We start from the raw sequence: 19,416 nt of genomic DNA, 5'->3' as shown, positions 1-19,416 counted from the left end.
TGTAAGTTGTCAATCTTTTCAATTATCATGTTTGCCAGCAGTGTTTGTAGAGCTATTTGGGAACTCTCCTCTGGATTATTCATTATCTGTTATGTCCCCTGGTTATCAAGATTGGGAATTGAGATACCTGGATTTGCCATTTTTCTTGTGTTTTTCCGGCTTACTCTGCCCATTTGAGATGAAAATAGCACCAGTTTTGTGCTAGAACACTATCTTAAGGCAACCATCAACCAAAGTTTGCATTTGTACAGTCAATAGTCTACAAATACAATCTAGTTCAACAGATACATCTATTCAGCATCAAACAACTATATGTTAATGGGCTTCGAACCGCAGAGCAGAATTTGGAAAACCAGAAATTATTAGGGTTAGGGAGAGATGTGGGTAAAAAATACGAATAGATTGGTGTGGGGAGGCACAGGGAGAGTTAACTATGTCCTAATCTCAATGCAGGAAATAGGTTGGGTAGGATGCAAGTAGAGAGAGAGAGAAAAAGAAGAAAGGGAAAGGGAAATGGAAAGAGACCAGAAAAAAATAGAAACGTAAAAATTAATATTATTATGGAGATTAAAAGACAATCTGTTTGGAGAGGAATGTGAATATATTGGGAGAAGGGGAGGGACATAGAGGAGATGTGAAAAACTTTAAAAAAATGCTTAAAATATTATATAGGTATAAAGAGGTAGTACTGCTATTAATGAATTTAAGTCTCAGAGGTTTTGAATTGAGTAATAAATTTGTGGATTAAGTGTGTACACAATGGGGGATAGGGTCTACTAGTTAACTACGGGTTTATCTGAGGATGTGCAGGACAAGAATTAAGTCACATAAAGAAGAACGAAAGAGAGGAGAAGGTGAAAAGGATAAGAAAGGAAGAAGGAAAAGATGAGAAGTTCAGTAGAGCTAAACAAAAAACAAAAAGATAATTTAAAAAGAGAGAAAAAAAAAAGAGAAAGAAGACCAAAAACGAAAGCAAAAACGCACACTCCCGTATCCCCAAAATAAAATTATAAGAGGAAAAGACAGTTTCTGGAAAACATTATTTTTTATCAAAAAAGGCAAAGATTAAAGATTGAAAAAAGTTTTAGAAAAGAAAAAAACATTTTTTTTTATATAAGGTACCAAAAATAAAAACTAAAAAAAAAGACAAAGAAGTGAAAAAAAGAAAAAAAACAAAAATCAAAAAACAAAAAAAAAAACCACACGATTACAGCCATATTAAATATTGTATTAATTCACTTTAGTTCTCTGTGCAAAATGGGTATGGAAAACAAAGATATTTTATGTCTATACTTGGTTCCATGTTTAATGTATTTAATTATATACATGTTATATGCATTTATGTACATGTATATAAATCTATGTGTGTAATACAAATGGTCCAAAATCTGGAATTTTTCCAGATTTTGTTAAATCTGGGTTACGTTAATATGTTAAACATGGGTTACTCAACCTTAAAATGTCTAGTTAACAGAATTGCTGTCCTGGATCTGGATACATGAGGCAAGTCTCCAGGGCAATTCTCTTACTGTGAGCTGTTCTGGGGTGTGCTGCCATGTTAGGAGGGCTCTGAACTATGTAGCTTGTGTCCTGCTGAGAGTTCTGGGCTGGATAGGTACATCAGCCCTGCTATGAAGTATGTGGTGTGTATTTTATGTACTCTGTATGGAATACACACTTCTTGCACAGTTCCCACCTGGGATTCCCAGAAACAACTTTTTCTGCATCAGGAACCTCAGTGGTGTTAGTTTGTATCCTGTTCTGTGGATAATTGTTTGGATGGATACATCTCTGGCCCTTTGGAACAGTGTGGATGCATACATCTCTGGCCCTTTGGAACAAACATGTCCTCAGTAACCAGGGTCCCAGAAGAGTCATTCACAGGAGGCCAACAGGGAGTGGGGAGATGCATCACTGTGGATGACAACATGCTAGGGCTCTCTGGAATGTGTCCAGAGTATATACACTGTTCTGAGAGGGTAATCATTAGAAGGGGCAATAGTGAATGAGGCTTCTCCTCACAGATTGCCCTGTATCAGGCAGAACCAGTTGTCAGTTTGATTTCTGCTCAGACAGTGTAAACACTGGCATACTTACCTTCTTGTGTCTGGGGCCCTATTAAGGATACCACAGGGGTTGAATAACAACACTGGAGAATCACTTGGATGACCTGGCAGATTAGGAAGACAGGTGACCTTGGCCTCTCTGAGGGCCACAAAGACCAGTGAATATATCAGACTCTTTGCAAGGGAGAATAATTCCGTTAGTACACTATCATTAAGTGAACACAGATTGTACGTGACAGTCATCTATTTTATAAACAATTCAGTAAAACCACCTGCACAAACATGTTCATTGTTGTACAACTCAGCATAGTCAAGACATAGAAATAGGCTATATGCATACAAATAGGCTCTAGCTTTGAGCTGAAGAGCTCAGGGACAGGGCCCAGGTCCAGAGTTCAAGCCCCATGTCTGACAATAAAAAAGAAAAGGAAAGAAAGAAAAGAAAATTTGATAAAAATGAAGTAACCCCCTGTGTCCTGATCAACCATAATGGAATAAAACTAAAGGTTAACAAGAATAGGAAATATTGAAAGTCATGAACACTGAACAATACATAGTTGAATGATGAGTGGGTCATCGAAGAATTAAAAGAGAAATATCAAAAGTTCCTAGAATCCAATGAAAATGAAAAAAAATAATAATGTGCCAGAACCTGTGGGACAGAGTAAAGGAAATGTCAAGAGAAAAAGTCTATAGCTGGGCATTGGTGGCTCACAATTGTAATCCTAGCTACCAGATGCCACGATCTGAGGATTGTAGGTCAAAGCCAGCCAAGGCAGGAAAGTCTTTGAGACACTTATCTCCAATAAGCTACTCAAAAAAAAAAATAAAAAAAGGTGGAAGTGGAAGTGGGGCTCTAGTAGTAGAGTGATAGTCTTGAGCCCAAAAAGTAGCTCAAGGACAGAGCCAGGCCCTGGGTTCAAGTGCCAGAACCAGCACACACACACATACACACACACACACACACACACACACACACACACACACACACACACACACAGAGAAATGGGGGAAATATTTATAGCTTTGAGCTCCTACATCAATAAAACATAGCGATATGAAGTTTATACTACAATGACACACCCAAGCCCTAGAAACTAAGGTCAATCCAAACACAAAAACCAGTGCATGGGAGAAATAATAAAACTTAGGACAGGAATCAACAAAACAGGGCCTTAAGAAAAGTATACAAAGAATGAACTGGGTGCTGGTGGTTCATGCTTATAATCATAGCTACTTAGGAAGCTGAGATCCATGGACTGGAGTTCAAAGCCAGCCTGGGCAGCAAAGTCTCTGAGACTCTTATTTCCACTAAACTAAAAAAAGAAAAAAAGAAAAAGCTTCAGGTGGAGCTATGTCTCAAGTGGTAGAGCACTAGCCTTGAGCAAAATGAAGCCCAAGGGCAGTACCCAGAACCTGCAGTGAAGCCCCAGGACTGTTACACACACACACACACACACACACACACACACACACACACACACACGCACGCACACACACGCACGCACAAATGCACACACAACTTACACATATAGAAAAAACAACAATACATGAAGGCTCAACACCACATTATTGAATAACATGTAAGTCACTGAGAAAAGAAAGTGAGAAGTAAGACAGTTGTTTCAATCCAGTGAAAACAAGACTACATAAACCAGAACCTCTACGATACAGCAAAAGCAGTCTAGAGAAGAAAGTTTATAAATCTAAATGCCTAGAGAGAACGAAGTCGCTCAAGTAAATAATCTCAAGATGCAACTAAACCTTCTGGAAAAATGGGAACAAGGAAAACCCTACACAAAACTACCATACAAGGGCTGGGAAGGTGGCTCAGTGGTAGAGCGCTTGCCTTGCATGCTCGAGGCCCTGGGTTCGATTCCTCAGCACCACATAAGCAAAAAGAAAAAAGCTGGAAGTGGCGCTGTGGCTCCAGTGGTAGAGCCCTAGCCTTGAGCTGAAGAGCTGAGGGACAGCGCCCAGGCCCAGAGTTCAGGCCCCACGACCGGACAAAAAAAAAACACAAAAAAAACCCTACTACACAAATAGAGACAGTCAAAACCAGGAGCGACATCACTGAATTAGTGACTAAATATGCATAGAATCAACAAAGGTAAAAGCTGGTTCATTGTAAACAGTAATACAACTGGCAAACCCTTAGCTACATTAACAACATAGAGAAGAGACCTCAATCAACAAAGTTAGACTTCAAAGAGGGAACACCAGAATATGAATGGAAGAAATCCAAAAGATTTTAAAACCTATACTCAAGATGGGAAATCTAGTAGACATCGACAAATTCCTCAAGTCATATGAGTTGCCTAAGCTGAACCAAGAAGATATAGATGACTTAAACATACCCATAACAAGCAATGAGACTAAGGATGTAATGAAGAGCCTGCCTACATGGAAAAGTCTAGGTCTCAAGGCATTTGCAGCTGAAATCTACAAGATCTTTAAAAACAAACATCAGCCCTCCACTAATTTTTCCATGAAACAGAAAAGGAAGGATCACTCCCAAGCATATTTTATGAAGCCAGCATTATACTAATCTCAAAACTCGGTAGAAACCCAAATTAAAAGGAATTGTATGTAGACTAATCACTTTAATGAATATAGATCAAACTTCTTGTTAATGAATTTCACAACTAATCAGAAAGACTAAGTACCATGACCAAATTGGTTTCAATCCATATATTCAAGGTTGGGTCAATATCCCTTAGTGAGCATAATATAGAACCAAAAAGAAGCTGGGCACTGGTGGCTCATGCCTGCAATCCTGGCTACTCAGCGGGCTGAGATCTGACGAACATGGTTCAAAGCCAGCCCGGGCAGGAAAGTCCATGAGACACTTACCTCCAAATAACCACCAGAAAACTGGAAGTGGTGCTGTGGCTCAAGTGGTAGAGTACTCACCTTGAGCTGAAGACCTGAGGGAAAGCACCCAGGCCCAGAGTTCAAGCTCCACGACCAACAGTTAAAAAATTAAATACATAAAAGAAAAAAAAAAGAAAAGAAAAGAAAGAAAATAAAGTCAAAAAGAAACATTTTTCTTTACCTTATGTATGGTCTACTCAGGTGTGTATCTTTGGGCATATGGTCGGGAGGGCACAGAACTCAAAGGAAAAAGGCTTAAGAAGTGTAGCAGGGGAGCTCACTCGACCATGATGAAAATGAAACATACAACTCATGGGTGGAGACCAGAGGGAGGGACTGGGAGAGAATGAGGCTACAGAGGACACATTGCCTTACTCAGGTCGTTGTAAACGCTCTGTACATCACCTCTAATAAAAATTAAGTAACAAATTTTTTATACTTTTTATTGTGATTAACTGATTACATAAATTTCACAATTTTCACAGTATTATGAGATAGTGATACTTGTTGAAGTCACAAACACATTCTAAACTTCATGAGACAAATTGTCATTATTATGGTCTATAACGTTTGTGAATTCCATGAGCTTTGACAACACAGCTATTTCTTCCACATCAGGTAGTATGTACATTTCTTCCCTTTTGCTTAGTGTTAGCTGTTCCCTCTATCCCTCTCATTCCCTCCCTCCCATAGCTGCCGTTGAGTTGCTTGGTTTCTTTTCATCAGTGTCCAGTGCAGCTGATGGGCCCTCTGTTGTATGTTTTCCCGATTCTGTGTTCTCCTCCTAATTTCCCTCAGATGTGCATATATATAATATATTATAAACATTATATAGTTATAATATATATATATATATATATATATATATATATATATATATATATACCATATGTGTGGTCAACAACATGGGGACATTTAGTAATGTTATGACAAGATGTGTGGAAGTCCTATGTTTGTCGAGAACTGTTTTTGTTGTATCTCCTTGCATTTTTTGTAACTTATTTGTTTTAAAGGAAACTTACAGACAAGAAAACTTGCTCCAGAAATGGAACAAAATCCAGACATCTTGGAACTAGGAAGCCATATCCAGGAAGTGGAAACTGTTCTTCACTCTCTCAGGATAAAACAACCTGGAACATTGCCCAGAAGACCCAGGTGATCTGTTATAATCACCTCCTGGTTTTATATGCCATATACTGGTCTAGCCAATGGTAAAGTAGTAAAACAGCTACAGTCATAAAAACATACCTCCAAGAATATGATTTTCTTTTGTTCACTCGTTTATGTGCAGTAGAGAATAAGGTAGAGAACAGGGAAAAAGAGGGATCAGAATGGCTGTCAGAACATTCTGTTTAGAACATTCTTGGAGAACATTAATTACTGTCACTCATCTTCTCTTTGAGTCTGAGCAGAGGCAAGGCAGGTGATGAAGGGCACAACTGTAGGCTTAAAAGCTCTTTGAGATGCAATCTGCCACCACTACAGAAACCCACACTTAAGAGTTACTACTTTTAAGGGTTTTCACACCTTTAACTTTCCTAATTATGATGGCTAGTGTTAATATGGGCAATTTAGGTCAATTGAAGCAGAGAAAAAGAAAAATAAGACTGAAAGAACTTGGGGCTAGGCAGGTGACTCAGTGGTAGAGCGCTTGCCTTGCATGCATGAGGCCCTGGGTTCGATTCCTCAGCACCACATAAGCAAAAAGAAAAAACCCAAAGCGCTAGCCTTGAGCTGAAGAGTTGAAGGATAGTGCCCAGTCCCAGTGTTCAGGCCCTACAACCAGACCCCCCGCCCCAAAAAAAAAAGACTTCAAGAACTTTACTGCTGGAACTTTTGATGACCAATCAAGAAACAATTTACTGGGAACCAATGCAGTAGTTCTATTCAATGTATAGTATGTAAAAACTGAACTATATAACTTGATGGTGGAATGAGAAGGAGAAAATGGGGGAGGACAATGGAATGGGTGACACTGATCAAGATGCATTGTACACATAACCTGACTTACAGAATTGAAACTTCCTTGTATACCTACTTAATAAGCAAACATAAAATATGTAAAAAAGGAACAAAAGAAAAGTGATCATCTAAATTCATGTAGAAAAGGCCTTTATCAAAATTCAACATCACTTTTTTACTAAAATCTCTGAAGAAATTAAGAATAGAAAGAATTTACCTTAACATAAGAAGGGCAGGGTGAATACACCTACCGTCAACATCATGCTAAAAAGGAAAAAATCAAAACCATTTCCTATCAAACTGGGAAAAGATAAATGTATCCACTATCTCAACTCTTTTTTGTTGTTGGTCAAGGGGCCTGAACTCTGGGCCTGGGCACTGTCCCTCAGCTCTTCAGCTCAAGGCCAGCTCTTTACCACTTGAGCCACAAGGCCACTTCCAGGTTTTTCTGCTTATGTGGTACTAAGGAATCGAACCCAGGGCCTCATGCATACAAGGCAAGCACATTACCACTGAGACACCTTCCCAGCCCTATCTCAACTCTTATTCAGTACATTACTGTGATTGCTAGCCACAGCAATAAGGAAAGATATAGAACTAACACAAACTCAAATAGTAGAGGAGGAAATAAAATTATCCCAATTATCTCTCTCTATATATAATATGACCCCATCCCTAATGGACCCTAAAGATGTTTTCCAAGTTCCTAAAGCTGATGAAAACTTTGGCAACACAGCAGGATATAAAAATCAGACTAGCGGGGTGACTGCTGTTCATGCCTGTAATCCTAGCTACTCAGGAGGCTGAGATTGCAGTTCAAAGCCAGCCTGGGTAAGAAGCTCTGTTAGACTCTTCAATAAACCACTCAGAATACTGGAAGTTGTTCTGTGGCTCAAGTGGCAGAGCGTGTTCCTTCAGCTTAAGAGCTCAAGCATTTCTGCTATGCTGTTCACATTAAAAAAAATACCCACTGGATTTATTAGTATAGACAGAAAGTTTCTGAATAGAACTCCAGTAGCTCAGTAAATAGGGGCAAAGATTGACAAATGGTATTACATCAAGCTAAAACCTTCTGCATAGCAAAGGATATAAACACTCAGCTGAAAAGACTACCTACAGAAAGGGAGAAAAGCAGAAGCTGCAGAAGCAGTGCCAAGGGACTAATATTGAGAATATATAGAGGAGTTTAAAAATCGACCTCTCAAAGTATCAGTTAATAAATTGCCCAATGACTTGAGCAGATACTTCTTAAAATATGTACTAATGACTTATCAATAAAGAAATACTCAACATCTCAGACCATACAGAAAACACAAATCCAAATGACATTGAGATTCTAGCTCATTCCAATCATTCAGAATGACCGTCATCAAAAACACAAATTGGAAGTTCTCATGTCCAAAACGAGCTTTACAACGTTGGTGCGGGGGGAGGGGAGAAGGAGAAGGATTGGGATTTGGGGGGGGGGAGGCTGGGAAGGGATGTGAAAGGTAAACAGAGGAGGAGGCTGCAATGCTTGGTAAGAAATGTAAGCATTATCCTGCCCATGTAATTGTAACCCCTCTGTACAGTATGTTCACAAATAAAATTAAAAAAAAAAACACAAATTGGGGCTGGGAAGGTGGCTCACTGGTAGAGCACTTGCCTTGCATCGCTGCTGCCCTGGGTTCAATTCCTCAGTACCACATAAGCAAAAAGAAAAAAGCCGTAAGTGGCACTGTGGCTCAAGTGGTAGAGTGCTAGCCTTGAGCTGAAGAGCTGAGGGAGAGTGCCCAGGCCCAGAGTTCAGGCCTCACAACCAACCCCCCCCCAAAAAAAACCCCACAAATAACAAATCCTGAACAAGATGCAGAGGGAAGGGAACCCTCATATGCTGTTGGAGAGAATGGAAGGTAATGCAACCACTGTAGGAATCACTGTAGAAGTTACTCAAAATTTAAAAAAACAAAAACCTACCCTTCCATTCAGAGTTGCAAAGAAATATAAATCAGGATACTACACAGAGAGGGGCACAATTTGCAATTTATTTACAAGGAGGCCAGGTATGGAAAAGGCCCAAATGTCCAACTGATGCCTGGATCAGGGAAATGTGAGCTACTCACATGCACACGCACATGCCTATGCACACACACAGACACACACAGACTCACACAGACACACCCTGGTCTACTGAGTCTTCTCTCACGTACTGGATTATGCAGTCATAACGAAATTACAGAGCGGTGCACAGCAGCGTGGGGTCCCTGTGCAGACCCGCATCTGGAGTTGGGCATAAGTGCGAGTTTCGCCTCTGCGGCCCCTCAGAAATCAAGGTTGTCAGCGCAGCCATGACCAGCAACAACAAATGCTTCAGTTGTGGCCAAGCTGGCCACTGGGCCAGGGACTGCCCTACTGCTGCGAGACGGGGGCGAGGAGGACCGAGGGCTGGGGCAGAGGGCTCCAGGTTTATCCCGCATCCCTGGTAGACTTCTGCTACCGCTGCGGGGAGTCCGGACACCTTGTCAAGGACTGTGATCTGGAGGAGGACGCCTGCTACAACTGCGGCGCAGGCGGCCACATCGCCAAGGACTGCAAGGAGCCCAAGAGAGAGCGGCAGCAGAGCTGCTACAACTGCGGCAGACTAGGCCACCTGGCTCGAGACTGCCAGCAGGCAGATGACCTCAAGTGCTATTGTTGTGGCCAACCTGGCCATATGCAGAAAGACTGCCACAAGGTGCAGTGTTACAAGTGTGGGGAACATGGACATGTGGCCATCAATTGCAAGAAAGTACTAGAAGTCAGCTGTTACCGCTGTGGTGAGACTGGGCATTTTGCCCCGGAATGCACCATTGAGGCCTCGACCTAATTCTTTTCCAGCATCGCCCCTCCTCATTTCTGCTGATAGTGTATTAATTTCTCTGACACTCTTTGCTGGCCAAAGTTGGCCGATGGAGGTTCCTCCCAGGCTAGTGAGCTTTAATTGCTCTGTAAAAGCTGGAAGGGGGGTAGACAAATTACAAAACAAAAACTATTTTCTGAATTTACCTGGGTCTTGTGTGTAATGCTTTGTTATACAAACCCTTTCTGAGTCTCTGATGAATAGGAATTGTGGGGAGGGAAGAGTTGAATCAGATCATTAAGCCCATCCTGGTTTTCTTAAATATTTCTACATAAGATGTAAAACCAAATCTAGAAGTCTCTATGAACTCCCATTAGTTACTTCAATTTTATCATAATGAAGGCCTTGTGTTGCCTGACCTCAGGACCTACTAAATAATATCAAGTAACATCTGTGACAGGCCACTGTGGGATAGACATATAAGCGACAGTAAATGAAATGAGAAGGACAACATATGTGTTGAAGTGTATGGGAGAGAAATTGGAATAAAAACCTAAACTGGTACAGCTTCATTGCAGGACTGCTGCTGGATATATAAATCGTGAAGGCAAAAGATAAAAACACACATTTTCTAAAACTAAATCTAATACTTAAAGATAACATTGATTCTCAGAGCTAGCATAACTAGGATTCATTCAGGAATTGTAGAGAAATGCATTTTCACAGAAGTGAGCATGTTATTTTTGTATAATATTATTATTAATTGGGCAGCTGAGTTTCATTTGCTCGAATTACACGTTTTAAAATCGGATGGGAAAAGAAACTGAGTCCTAGAAGATACATAATGTAATTTTAAACTATTTTTACAAAGCTGGAACCCCTCATAGACTACTTGTGCAACAAGATAGTGAAACAATTGGGAGGACCCTGAAAGGCAACAGCTGAAAGAATACACCTGCAGGATCAGTCCCATTTCCCACATCAAATGCACTACCCATGGAAGGGAAGGCTGAGGTCCAGGAGGGACTAAACCACACAGACTACTCACTAAATAGCCCTAAAACCCTCTTATCCTAAGCTGAAAACAAAGGGGGACCCTGGTGAGGTGAGGTTTGATCAGTGCCTCAGATTATTACATGAAGCCATTTGCTCTCTCCTTCTCATGATCCACAACTCATGCATTATAGTGGCCCAGATACTCCCAAACACCACCAATCTTGCTTTGAAGATCTTAAATCCATTAAGCAGCACCCAGCAACAGTCCAAAGATCAATTTGGTATACCAATGCACAGCCCAGTTCTCTACCAGGGATGTTTTTCAAATATTCTGCTCCTGGCAACCTGCACTTATTTCCAAGCAGAGCCTGTTTATTGTTGCTATTTCTCTTTTGTGTATCCAGTTGATTAGGAATTTTTAGTGATGCCCAGTTCTTTTCTGTATCATTATGTTGTGGCATATATGTTTCCTTGGTGGTCTTTTCTTTCCATCTTAATAAAAAATGATAGAAAAGCTGAGATTTGCACAACAGATATAAAGTGGGCAATCCATTTCCAGGCCTCTTTTCTTACTGTCCTGTACTGAGAGACCCATACTCTGCTCCTCCTCCCCCTCCAGTAAAACTTTCCTTTGTGTCCTAGAGGGCCTTGCAAGAAGGATTGCTTAGAGGCAGAAGCAACCTCAGGGCCCCTGCCCCATCTGTAAAGGAAACCACTGAGAAATCTGATGTCTTTAAATCCTAGCATAGCTGAGTGCATGGCCTTCAAGACAGCAGTGAGCCTGCAGCCCATTTTTCAATCATATTCTTTTCTCCTGGACCCAGACCCCCAAAATCTTAAATCATAATAGTAATTGTATTATTAATAACAATACATCCATCTTCACCTCCTTTTCTTCCTTCATTTGCAGGAAAACTTTCCTCTGTGTACTAGAGGGTCTTAAAATAGGAAATGCGTAGAGGCAGAAGCAACCTCAGGATCCCTGCCCCATCTGTAAACAAAATCATTGAGAAATATGATGGCTTGAAATCCTAGTATAGTTGGGTGCATGGTCTTCAGGAGAGCAGTGAGCTTGTAGCCCAGTTTTCAGCCATGCTCTTTGCTCCTGGACCCAGAACCCCAAGAAACTTAATATCATGAGAATAGTAACATTAGTAATAATTTAAAAAGACATATTGTATTATGCCCTGCAGCCTTATTTCTCCCAACCAACGGCCTGCTGTGTGTGGATCTGTCACTCAGTTCTGGGAGCCCTTGTATTAGAAAGAGACTTTTTGTTGAGCTACAGATTAAGGTGCTTTTTGCCCCCAGAGAAGACTTCTCCTAATGGAATTCTTGATAGACTCCTTTTTAGGGCCAGATAGTCAGATTCTTGGGAGAGCCCAGAGACAGCAAATAAATAAATTGTACCTCTGGGATCATTCCCTATTCGCACAACAAAGACAGTACCCATTGAAGGCTGAGGTCCTGGAGGGGCTAATTCCCATCCTAAAGGGGCTAAAACAGAGATTCCCTACTAAGGAGCCCTGAAAACATGCGTATCCAAAACTAAACAAATGGCGGGGTTGGGGGACCCTAAAGAGTGGAGGCTGGACCAGGAACTGGGATTCATCAATGAAGCAATCATCCCCCTCTATCTCATGGTCCATAATCCATATATTCTTCTTGGCACAAGTACTCCAAAATACTACTCCTTCTCTTTATAAGACCTTAAATAGATTAAGGACCACCTAGGGATGCTTCAGTGGTCAATTTAGTATGGTAAGATAAAGCCACATTCTCCATCAGGGATGATCTAAAAATATTCTGTGCTTAGTAACTTGTTGTTTAAAAGTACAGCCTCTGTTTGTTGTTGGCATTTTCCCATAAATATTTCTTGACCGTTCAGGAGTTTCTGGTGATGTCAGATCTTTTCTGTAATACTATGTTGTGGCTTGTTTTCTTGGTGGTCTTTGTCTTTCTATATTGAAACAAAGATGATGGAAAAGTTGAGATTCATATAAGGGATATGAAAGGGGGATCACCAGGAGCTTATAGCGGGCTACCAATTTCTAGGCCTCACTTCCTACTCTCTTTTACTGAGAAGCCCTTACTTTGCTTCTCCACTTCCTCCATTCATTTTCCCAGCTCCTTTATACCTGTGAATGTGGACCAGACCTCATATAACATAAGGCAGCCCTCACAGCCAGGACTTCTAGTTGGGGCTGTACCAACCTGCCAGTTGTCCTGGCATCTCTCACTCACTGATAAACTTTGCCTCTGCTTGCACTTTTCCTGACTCACAATTCTTTATTTGCTGTAGAATAAAGGGCTTAAGACCCTAGAATTTAGGGAAATATTATATAATAAATGGAAATAAACTATATTCATAATATAAAAACATAAACTAAGTTTCCAGCTCTTTCATTGGCAGGCTTTGTACATACACAGTGATCCCTGTTATACCTTCTACCCAAGGGAATGTCTCCCACCTTAAGCAGCTGGCAGACTGCAGTCTTGGGAACTTGTTGGAAATGAAGAATGAAATATACCCCAACAGCCCAATCCATAAGGCAATTGTGGCTCAGTCACACACACTCACACACACACAGATACACACAAACAAACACAGAATGGAATATATTTAGTACTTTAAAACACAGATGCCATTTTTGTGACATTAATGAACATGTGCATGTGAAATAAGCATCATAGAGGCAAAGTATTGCAAGATTCTACTGCTATGTGATATATATATAAAGTCATATGCTTTAAGCTCTATATATAATACATATATATATATATAGAGAGAGAGAGAGAGAGAGACAGACAGAGAGAGAGAGAGAGAGAGAGAGAGAGAGAGAGAGAGAGAGAGTTGTAAGCATACGACTGAATATATCAGTGGTTACCAGGAGTGGAGACTGTAGAAATGGGGAAATGTAGCTGAAACTGCACTAAGCAGAATTCACATGGAATAATTAAATCTTTGCACTTAGGGACAGTTCAAAGATCAATTTGGTATACTAATGTACAGCCCAGTTCTCTACCAGGGATGTTTGTTAAAATATTCTGATCTTGGTAACCTACACTTCTTTCCAAGTAGAGCCTGTGTTTATTGTTGCTATTTTTTCATATGTGTGTCTGGCTGTCCAGGATTTTCTGGTGATGCCCAGCTCTTTTTAGTATCACTATTCTGTGGCATATGTGTTTCCTTGGAGGTCTTTGGCTTCCTAGTTTTTTTTTTTTAAAAAAGATGATAGAAAACCAGTGATTTGCACAACAAATATAAAGGGACTATAGTAGGCTATCCATTTCTAGGCCTCTTTTCTTACTGTCCTATACTGAGAAACCCAAACTCTGCTCCTCCTCCACCTCCAGAAAAACCTTCCTTTGTGTCCTAAAGGGTCTTGCAAGAAGGATTGCCTAGAGGCAGAAGCAACCTCAGGGCCCTTGCCCCATCTGTAAAGGAAACCATTGAGAAATCTGATGTCTTGAAATCCTAGCATAGCTGAGTGCATGGCCTTCATATCAGCAGTGAACCTGCAGTCTATTTTTCAACCATACTTTTCTCCTGGACCCAGACCTCCAAGAAGCTTAAATCATAATAGTAATTATATTAATAATAATAATAACAAAAATAATAGTAATAGGGGTATTTTGTATCATTCCTAACAGTCTTATTTCACCCAATTGGTATGCTTCTGTGGAGATCTCCCCTTCTGTCACTCATTTCTGGTAGGTCTTTTATTATTTACCAGCAACAGGTTAAGTTGCTTTTGTTCCCCTCAACCCCATCACCATCCACAGGAGGGCCAGATAGTCAAACCCCACCACCACCCCTTGTAGGGCCAGATAGTCAAACACGTGGGAGAGCCTAGAAACAACACATGAAAAATTGCACCTCTGGCATAAGTCCCAATACCTATATTAAATGCAATACCCATTGAAGGCTCAGGTCCAGGAGGGGCTAATTCCTATTCTTAAGGGCTTAAAACACAGATACCTCACTAATTAGCCCATAAAACCTGCCTCTGCAAAGCTAAACAAAAGGGAACCCTGAAGAGTAGAGGCTGTATCAGGACCTCTGATTCACAAATGAAGCAATTATCCCCCTCTATTCTACAAAGGGAAATTCAAGATAAAGCCCAGTTCTCTATCACGAATATTCTAAAAGTATTCTGCTCTTAGTAACCTTCTGTTGTTTAAAAGTACAGACTTTGTTGTTGGAATTTTCTTAGCTAGATTTCTTGAGTGTTCATGAATTTCTGGAGATGCCAGCTCTTTTCTATATCAACACTCAGTTGTGGTATGTTTTCTTGGTGGTCTTTTTCTTTTTTTTTAATAATTTTTTTTACTGAGATTAAATGATTACATAAATTGCACATTATTGTAGGATACTGATACTTATTTAAAGTCACAAACACATTTTAACCTTCCAAAGGCAAATTGTCATTATCTTGCTCTATAAAGTTTGGTGACTTCTATAAGCTTCGACAATATAACTATTTCTTCTGCATTGGGTGATATGTACATTTCTTTCCTTTTGCTTAGTGTTAGCTGTTCCTTCTTTCTGGTCTTTGTCTTTTTAACTTGAAACAAAGATGATAGCAAATATAAGATTCCCACACGGGCTATAAATGGAATGTATAGTAGACTACCAATTTCCAGGCCTCACTTCCTACTCTCTTTTACTGAGAAGTCCTTACTCTGCTCCTCCTTGCCCTCTCCTCCCTCCTTTCCATTCCGCTCCTCCTTCTTGCATGGGAAATAGGTAGACAGACCTCATGAAACCTAAGGCAGCCCTCACAACCAGGACTGCCAGTCACTAAGAGGCTTTCCTCAGTTTCCCTGGCACCTCTTACTTTCTAATCAGCTTTGTTTCAACTTCCATATTTCCTGACTGATAATTTTTTATTACATGGATAATAAAGGGCTTAAGACACCTAGAGCTTAGAGAAACATTTTAGAACAAATGGAAATAAAGTGATAGTTATAATATCAAAATGTAAAATGTGTTTCCAGCTTTTTCCTGTGCTGACATTTGCACATTCCCTGAGCTCTCTTTTACACTCTAGCCAAAGGAGTGTCTCCTACCTCAAGCAGTTGACAGGACTGTGTGGGAACTCTTGGGAAGTAAAGAATAAAATAATCCCACAATAGTTCAGTCCATAAAGAAATTGTGTTTCAGGGGGCTGGAGATTTAGCCCAGTGGAAGGGCGCCTGCTGGCGCGCGCAAGGCCCTGGGTTTGGTCCTCAGCCCTGGAAAAAAAAAGAAATTGTGTTTGGTGGGGGGGGGGGGAGAGAGGACTAATCCCTCATGCTTTTAAAAGCAGATGTTGTCATTTTTTGTAAATTAAAGAACCTGCCTAAAAATGTGCATATGAAAGAAGCAACACAGAGGCTAAAGTATTGCAAGATTCCACTACTATGATGTGTCTTTAAAAAGCTGAAAGCATATGACTGAGTACATCAATGGTTGCCAGGAATGGCGACTGCAGAAATGGGTCAGAGTGCACTAAACAGAACTCACATAGAGATCGCCGCCGCCGCCAACGCTGCTGCCATAGCCATGAATGGTGAGGCTTGCACTGACATGAAGCGCGAATAGGAACAGTGCTTCAACTGCTGGTTTGCCGAGAAGTTCCTCAAGGGGGATGGTTCTGGGGACCCGTGCACCGATCTCTTCAAGCATTACCAACAGTGTGTTCAGAAAGCAATAAAGGAGAAAGAGAGAAGTTCCTCAAGGGGGATGGTTCTGGGGACCCGTGTACCGATCTCTTCAAGCATTACCAGCAGTGTGTTCAGAAAGCAATAAAAGGAGAAAGAGATTCCTATTGAAGGATTGGAGTTCATGGGTCATGGCAAAGAAAAGCCTGAAAATTCTTCTTGACTCTGCTTGTCACCTTGAAAATGGATTCCTCATATCAGGAAATTGAGAGGACTTTGGAAGTTGTCAGCTTAAGGCTATGAAGTCATCACTATTTAATGAGTTTTGGAGGAAGTTGCCTCTTCCTCCCACTTGTAAAGATGCTGCTTTGAGATGATTTCTCACTTGCTTTTCACAGGAATTCACTGTGCTAAAGTGAACCATTTCTTGGGATATGGTTGCAATATATGGTCTGGAATCAACTTCAAATATACCTTCTGCATAAATCATGATAAGCTAGACAAGGTGATCGGGGCTCCTTAACCTTTTGATTTCTGCTGCAAAGGACATTACATACAGAGTATGGGGGTCCTTGTTCATGAAAGTAGTCAGGACCTTTTTGTTTCCTCAGGGAGCTAATGCTCTAAAAAGGGATCCAAGCAAGTTTTGATCAATACTTGGATTTCCTTCTATATGACATTTAAGATTGCTGATGGCTTGGGTTAACAAAGAGGAAGCAGCTTTTAACAGCTTAGCAAGAGCTGTCTGATTTACGATGTGAATGCTGCAAGACCACTGAAATGAATACTGTCTCAGAGTTCACAGCAAATAATTGAATATAATACATGGAATGGCTACAGAAAAACCTAAATTACAAAGATTCGCTGCTAATGGCTTCCATCTGAATTAAGTCAAACTGCAGTATAAACAGGAAAAACGCATCTGCTTAAATGTGAGAGATGGGTGCTTTGGTTTATTTTTGTTTGTCTAGCCTACCCTATGTCTATACTCATCAAGATGAAATAAATTCTAACATTTAGTTTTTTTTTTACAAGCAGAACTCACATAGAATAACTAAATCGAGAGCTCATATGTAAAATATGAGAGTCACCCAAACAATTTTTTAATCTAGTGCTACAGGGTTTGAACCACAGAATCTCCCTTGCTAGGCAGATCTCTAACCAGGAGGAGGAAATATCTGCCCACAGATAATCTGCAGATTGAACCAGAATACCAGCTCTTTCTTACGTATTCAGATAGTAAAGCTAGTCTAGTTTGACTTGTCAGCTTTTAAAATTGTGGACCATGTGAAAATTACATTTTATACACACATACACTTACACACAGACACCCACGTTGCTTCTTTTTCTCTGGAGAGTTAGTGCTAATTCAATGATAATTTAGAAACAGGCTTATTTTTTTCCTTTGGCAAACTGTAGACAATAGAGCCTTAAGATGCATTTTTTGGAATGGAATGTTTTCATATGTAATTCATCAGCTCTTTAGGTTACTTGGGTTCTGGCTAATACAAACTAATTGTCAAAGCAGTGACTATCCACCCACCATATTCAAGAATCACTTGCTGATTGTTTATTTATTTACTTATTTATTTTTATTGGTTCAGAGACTTGAACTGGGGACCTGGGTACTGTCCCTGAGCTTTTATGCTTAAGGCTAGCACTCTATCTCCAGAGCTATACCTCCACTTCCAGTGTTCTGGTTTAATTGGAGATAAATATCTCAAGCACTCTCTTGGCCTAGATGCATTGGAATCTCAATTCTGGAATTCCAACCTCATTAGTTTCTAGGATTACAGGAGAGAGCCACTCCTACATAGCCCTGTTTATTTTATTTTTATTATTACTATTATTGGTATTCAAAAAAAATTGAATCCCATGTAGGTTTAAGTTGTAATACTGTAATGTGAGCAGGAAAGTTGGCCTTCTAAACACTAGCCTGAAAAGAATGGGATCAATTTTTTAAACTCCTGGGTGCACATACTCGCTTTAAACAGAAGCTGATCTTTCAGACTTAGGCAAATAGACAATGAAGCTGCTGTTAGCAATGGTGCCAGCAATGATGCCCAACTCTGAACACTTAGTTTCTTTCTTCTTTCTCAGTTCCTGCAAATGCTAGGTCATACAGGGATGGAGGCCTGAGTCTTCTCCAGATTTAGCTTCATAATTGAGAAAATGCCAAGCTCAGACACACAAACAGTGCATGTTTTCTGTCATATGTGGAAGCTAGATCTAAAATACACCAAGACATGATAAATTACACAGGTTTCTAAGCATCCACACACAGTGAGAATAAAGGTTACTCTTAGGGGAGGAACACTAAGGCTTCATGCTTCTGTGCCTTTGATCATATAAAATATTATTTATCAAAATGAATTATAGGAAACAGAAATAAGAGATGTTGGTTCTTTTTGTCTTGTTTATCTGTCTCTGTGGGGAAGAGCCCTGCTCTCAGGGTGTAATTCCAATAGGTCAGTCCATGTAGGATATTGATAATAAGTCTCCATGCAATAAAAATGCAGTCTCAGAGAAACATGAACTGGTGGCTCATGACTGTAATTCTAAAACTCAGTTGTCTCAGATCTGAGAATCGCAGTTCAAACCAGCCCAGGCAGGAATGTCCAAGAGATCCCGATCTCCAGTTAACTACCAAGAAGCTAGAAGTGGAGCTATGGCTCAAGTACACAGCTCAGGCTCAGATATACAGTCTCAAGTAATGCTCTCCCTTTTAAAATATATAATTATACTCTTATTATTAAGATATTCTGCAGAGACTTTATTATTTTACAACTTAGATGATGAGCACAATTGTTTCTGGACAAGGTCACCCCTTTCTTCCCTTTTCCCTAGATTCCCCCTCCCATCCCTGCCCACAAGTTGCATAGTTCATTTCCCACATAATACATACTGAATACCATGAGTGCATTTGTTTTCCTCTCCTCCCTCCATTTTTGGGACCCCTCTTTGCTCTCAGAAAGACACAAAAAGGCAAACAATAATGCAAAAAGAAAAAGAAAAAACAAAAGAAAAGATCAATGACAACACCCAGGCTCTGAT

The 19,416-nt window shown here is 40.3% G+C and overlaps 2 pseudogenes; both read left to right on the top strand.

Moving 5' to 3' along the window:
• Positions 1-9,229: 9,229 nt before the first annotated feature.
• Positions 9,230-9,747, top strand: LOC122112036 (annotated as a pseudogene).
• A 6,517-nt stretch (positions 9,748-16,264) lies between these two features.
• On the top strand, positions 16,265-16,855 carry LOC122112044 (annotated as a pseudogene).
• The last annotated feature ends 2,561 nt before the right edge of the window (positions 16,856-19,416 follow it).

This window comes from Dipodomys spectabilis, unplaced genomic scaffold, assembly GCF_019054845.1.
Source record: "Dipodomys spectabilis isolate Male_0828 unplaced genomic scaffold, ASM1905484v1 ptg000091l, whole genome shotgun sequence".
NCBI lineage: Eukaryota > Metazoa > Chordata > Mammalia > Rodentia > Heteromyidae > Dipodomys > Dipodomys spectabilis.
This window is presented reverse-complemented; position numbering and strand designations above follow the sequence as displayed.